Source organism: Macaca thibetana, chromosome 14 (assembly GCF_024542745.1).
Source record: "Macaca thibetana thibetana isolate TM-01 chromosome 14, ASM2454274v1, whole genome shotgun sequence".
NCBI classification, from domain to species: domain Eukaryota; kingdom Metazoa; phylum Chordata; class Mammalia; order Primates; family Cercopithecidae; genus Macaca; species Macaca thibetana.
Window position 1 is genome coordinate 90,032,910 of NC_065591.1, and position 6,000 is coordinate 90,038,909.

Here is a 6,000-nt window from a genome sequence, read left to right on the forward strand (position 1 = left end):
CTGAAGTGAATATAACCATACTGCACCAAAATATTAGATCAAAACATTCTTCAAACTTCAGTAATGTTTATTTATTGTGAAATTGAAATGATAAAATTAGACTTACTGGGCATTAGGACTATAAAACTAAGACATATTTCTCTGTAACCCTAATCAGAAAGAATCTATCAAGAAACAGTCAATTTATCTGGATAATTTGGTTAATCAAATGAAATGTACTCCACATTCAATTAATTGCCATGAATTCAGTTTAGATTCTATAAATACATTATTTTGGTCATATTTAGATTTATTTCTTCATTTAATTTAGTACAACACACCTATGAGCTAGGTTCTATAATTTCCGTTTGATAAATGATACAATGAATGCCCTAAGAGTTTAAGTAGTTGGCCTATGGTCACACAGTTAGTATAGCACAGCCAAATATAGGATTTGGACCTAAATCTGTCCTTTCTGACTTCATCTAACTTCATTCTATGAGTGATATATAAATGGGGAAAAATTCTTAAGGAAATTATGTGAAAACTCTACCACTGTATGTGATTACATACAACTTATCTTCAAACCTGAAACACTTGGGATTAAAAATTTTTAATTTTATTGGACCCAAGCTCAGATTTCTAAATTACTGAGAGGGTCCAGAGAGATGATTTGATAAAATTTCCCACAGCTGTCTATGACTTACCTAGATTAAGAATGATAGACTGTGGAAGACTCGGATTTCCCAAATGCAACATTTGGTCAACCAGTATAATATATGAGGTTGGTAAGTTAAGTATTTGTCTAGAAACAAATAATAATAGAAGGTAACATATGTTCTTTATAATTTACTTTCTATCATTAAAGCTGGAAAAGTTTTGATTCGTTGACACATATATGATTTTTTGTCTTTCATATATATATCAGCAGATATAAAATCCTTATTGCATAATTAAATTCCATATACATACATATATGTGTATTATATGTACTTATGCATAATTTGACATTACATTATAAAGCTGATGCCAAATAGATATTGATGTTTGTTTGCCAAAACAGATACTTTGTTTTGGTATCCTTGATTCAATTTTTGATTCAGTGGAAATTTTCTATATATTCTGTCAAAATTTCTATGCCTGACATGAAATAAGTTAAACTCCATTTTAACTTTCAGGATTTAAGATTAGAGATGAAAGGCCAGGCACTGTAATTAGAGATTACAGTGGCTCACGCCTGTAATCCCAGCACTTTGGGAGGATAAGGTGGGCAGATCATGAGGTCAGGAGTTCGAAACCAGCCTGACCAACATGGTGAAACCCCGTATCTACTAAAAATACAAAAATCAGCCAGGCATGGTGGCGCACACCTGTAATCCCAGTTACTCAGGAGGCTGAGGCAGGAGAATCGCTTGAACCCGGGAGGCGGAGGCTGAAGTGAGCCGAGATTGTGCCATTGTACTCCAGCTGGGTGACAGAGCAAGACTCCGTACCAAAAAAAGAAAGATTAGAGATGAAATATCCACATAGTGTTTATATAGTGCCTTTAATTTAAAAGTAAATTCATAGATTATCCTTTGGAAGAGTTTAATGGTATTTACTGTTTTAGTTAAAATGCTGACCACTGTTTTCTAGTCACGTTACTCTTTGAGATCTGAGAAAAACACAGGGCTTATATACCATCCTCATTAAGCAAATTCTAGTGCATCAGAAGTTTTATATATATGACATGTTTTAATATATCTTATAACTTATTCTATGTAGAGCAACGTGGTAAAAGTGGAGCTAACAGAGCTGTTTTAGTTGTTTATGTATTACAGATTTTCTGTTCATGAAAATAAAAATCAATAACATTATTCAAATCAACCAGAGTCAAATGAACTGCCAACATAAGTAAAAGAGAGTGGATTTCCCTCTATATGCATTTTTATATTCATTAAAACATCTAATAATACTCTCATGTTGTCATGATGCTGTGGTTTTCCTTTAATGCAGTTTGATACGCCCTTCACTAAAAGGCAAAATCAAGACTCATCAAAATTTAGCAGCTGAGAATCTCTACTGAAGACAATCAGAAATATTTGGGAAGATTTATGTCAACATCTGAAGCAGCGAAGAATATTTGCCTTCATAGACTCTAGCAATGATTTTGAATGAACCTGCACATGCCACATTTTAACCTGTTAATGAGGATCATGTGGGTGAAATAAGACTTTTCTTGTCTTATTAATTCAAATGCCAAACTAGGCACACTGACAGTTTGCTTATTAAACTGACTCCAGACTCACTGTGCACAGAGATCTATGGACTACACTTTGTTTACTTTACAAGAATCTTGTTTTTGTTTAAAAATTTCTTACTGAGATGTTTATTTAAACTGAATTTCCACAGTGAGAAAAAACATTGTTAAACAGAATTCTGCACTTTACATGAAAAACACCTTGTAAATATGGATTATCCTTCCATATATTAACTATGTTAATAAACTTACATTGCTAAATATGTAATTAATACATGATCAAATATCCTGGAATGTCCCCTCTTCTATCTAATTATATGAACCTAATCAACTTTCTATGATTAATGTAAATCCAACTTCATTTCTGAATTCACACACCCCATTTCAGCCTGGGCGAATCTCTCCCTACCCCAAACTCATAATCATTATGATCTTATCTAGGAGTCTTAATCAATAAGTCACAATATGCTGATTCATAATTATTACTTTGAAGTGTATCACACAAAATTTACTACTAGTCCTGTGTCTAGATAGTATTTGTCTAGATAGATATGTGTTGAATAGATGATAGGTTAAATAAATGAATAAGTGAACGAATAAATAAATATAGAATAATAAACTCAAAGTTGATAAATTTAATTTTTAACAAAAACAACATATGACAAAGCTTGTTCCTCTAATGAAGATATTTTTATCACTTTGTTTATTAACATAGATTTTGGCATCATAAAAATCAGGTTAGATTTTGAGCAAATGTCTGTCAGAATATAATAAGTATATATATGAACATGCCCACTGAAGTGTGCCATACATGATATCACCTTTTTTCAAGAAAAAAAAAAAGTTCAATAGTGTTCAGCGTCAGTGAAAAATATGTACTTAAAAAGAGGGGTAGAAATGAACTAGGACATTTCAGGTTCTAGTCCTGGATTTTCTATCATTTAATGATTATATGACTCTAATTGTCTAAAGGAGATAGTGAAGTAGAAGAAATGTGAAGCCTAAGTATTTGCTGCAGTTTTGTTATTATTGAATATAGTGGAATGGTAGACCTTAAATTGAATAGGAGGAAAGGGTGAATGAGAGAGATTGGATGAAAAGTGGCAGACATAGGTCCGTCCATATTCTTCCCCAGTCTCTTTATAGCCAATGCAGTGATGTCATTTCTTCTGTGTGTCTGAGATCATAGTGAGAGTCCGGGCAGGTAGAAATGGTGTTCATAGATTTCATAGAAGGGGATGTATGTAGAAGTAATAGTAGAGAATACATTACATTTGTATCATTGAAAAAAATGGAAGTCATTCTAGATACATCTCAAATAAATTCTGGCCTTTTCCATTATTCTAGTTTGAACCACACCTCAGGGCAACTCTTCTTCCAAACAAAGTGGAATTAGCGTTGATTCCAGCTCTACTCAAGGTGAGGGATATTCTACTCTACTGTCTTTTACTGTCAACTTGTCACAGAATTCCACTGCTGGCTAATGCTGCATATCGTACAGAGGCGTCTTTGGTCTAGGCTTGTGTATGTTTCCCTCTCATCTGTCATGTTCTCATGGGTGTAAGTGGAGGGAAGAACATCAGTGTGGCAGGAGTGAGCCTGCTGAGAATTTGAGCAAGGTGTTCATACCGCTTGCATATAAAACAGATTCTTGCCAAGTCTCATTTCTATTTAACTTTATAATGATGTGGTACTTGGTGTGTATGCCTCTTGATCAACTTAATTCAGTGCCATTAGAACGTCATCATTTGCCAACAGATGATGGATCTTTAAAACCCAATAGCAAGTCAGGACAGGAAATTTTTCTCAAAGAAAAACCCAAAATTCTTTTTTTTTTTTTTGATACGAAGTCTTGCCCTGTCGCCCAGGCTGGAGTGCAGTGGTGTGATCTCGGCTCACTGCAAGCTCCACCTCCCGGGTTCAGCCATTCTCCTGCCTCAACCTCCTGAGTAGCTGGGACTACCGGCGTCCGCCACCATGTCAGGCTAACTTTTTGTATTTTTAGTAGAGATGAGGTTTCACCGTGTTAGCCAGGATGGTCTCAATCTCCTGACCTCATAATCTGCCTGCCTCGGCCTCCCAAAGTGCTAGGATTACCGTGCGTGGCCCCGAAATTCTTAAAACAAAGCTTTGTGCTCCCAAAGGCTTACTTATCAGGATAGTCTTAATAGGCTCTCTTGTCTTTTGCCCTCTGTAGTTTCAGTAAATGTAAGACTGAGGACAAGAGAAAAGTGAGAGTGGAAATTTTATTTCTCTTGCTCTTTTCCTACTGGGTTAAAAGCCAAAACTCATGGCAGTTGTAGACTCTTGGCTTCTATAAATGTTCCTTCATCTTTTGCCTCGAGGCTTAGAAGTGGTGACAGCTCCCCAATGTTGTTATATTGCTAGTCCTAGTGAAACACACTATTCCATGCTGATATCCTGAAACCCTATCAACACATTTTGCACATGCAGTCATGAGCCTCATCAGAACATTTCAGTCAAGGATGAACCACATGTGTATCAGTGGTCCTATAAGATTATAATACCATGTTTTAACTGCACCTTTTCTATGCCTAGCTATGTTTAGATACACAAATACTATTGCGTTACAAATGCCTGTAGTATTTAGTGTAAGAATGCCGTACAGGTTTGAAGCCTAGGAGAAATAGGCTATGTCAAATAGCCTAATGTATAGTAGGTTATAATTTTTAGGTTTGTGTAAGTACATTCTGTGATGTTCTCACAATGAAAAAAAATCACCAAATGGTGCATTTCTCAGAACACATTCTCATTGTTATGCAACACATGGCTGTAGTTTCTTTAGTAAACTTCTAAATTGTCTAATTGGAATGTGCATGCATATCTTACCAGGATTGTCACCAGTAAGTTAATTTTAGGAAAATAAATGATGCTTCGTTGTATACTCTGATGGTAGAAAATTCAAAATTGAGATTTTACTTTAAAAGAGATGAGATTAACAAATCTGCACATGTATCCTTTGCATGTAAAATAAAGAATAGCAATATATATATATACACATTTATTCTAAAATTTTTTAGGAAGTAGCGGAAAAAAAGTGCAAGGATGACACCTTTGATCTTTCCATACACACTAATATAAAGGAAGTAGCAGGATAAATATCCACACTTAATTAGGCTGGTAAACAGTATTCTTAGTGAAGAGTAAGAACGTGAAGAAAAAAAATTTCATTTGATTAAGAACATAAAGATTGGAGAAGTTAAAGATACAGAGGATTTGCTGCTCAGTCTGGAGGCATGTTGGAAGATGTATTCATGCAGTCTGAAAAGTGAACACATGAAACTATATGAGAACTTTAGAATAGTTACGGATATGACATCTGGATTACTTAGAGTGACTGACAAGGATCTGTAATAAAAGGTATAGTAACATTAATTCTAATTGTTTCAAACAGATAATGATTGAGAAAAGATAATGGGAGAGGGAAGAGCATCAGTTATCAACAAATGTGCAGAGTTTTTAACAGCCTTTAGACTCAGTAGAGGGAGAGAGAAGGGTGATTATATGGCAAGTGTGGAGTTCTCCTTTGACCCTTTCCATTAAAGACAGTTTGAAGAAATGATATGAAATCTATGCTACCTTTAGGAAGCATTCTTAACCAAAACTGCTCTGAGAAATTACCTCACACAAGTTAAGATAGCTATTATAAAAAGACGAGATGTATGTAGGCAAAGGTGTGAAGGAAAAGGAAGTCTAGCACACTGTTGGTGAAGATGCTGGTTGACACAGCCATTATGGAAAACAGTATGGAGGTTCCTAAA

At 34.9% G+C, this 6,000-nt stretch overlaps 1 long non-coding RNA gene across 2 annotated transcripts in view; it reads left to right on the plus strand.

Annotated features, from left to right (window-relative positions):
- Positions 1–3,666, plus strand: part of LOC126935916 (uncharacterized) — a 30,099-nt gene extending 26,433 nt beyond the window's left edge. The window contains exon 3 of one of the 2 annotated variants that reach the window (XR_007719341.1): positions 3,566–3,666. This is a non-coding gene — a long non-coding RNA (uncharacterized LOC126935916). Of the gene's footprint in view, positions 1–1,974; positions 2,708–3,565 lie in introns of those variants that run through there. The other variant, XR_007719342.1, reaches the window with a different exon arrangement.
- Positions 3,667–6,000: the final 2,334 nt, after the last annotated feature.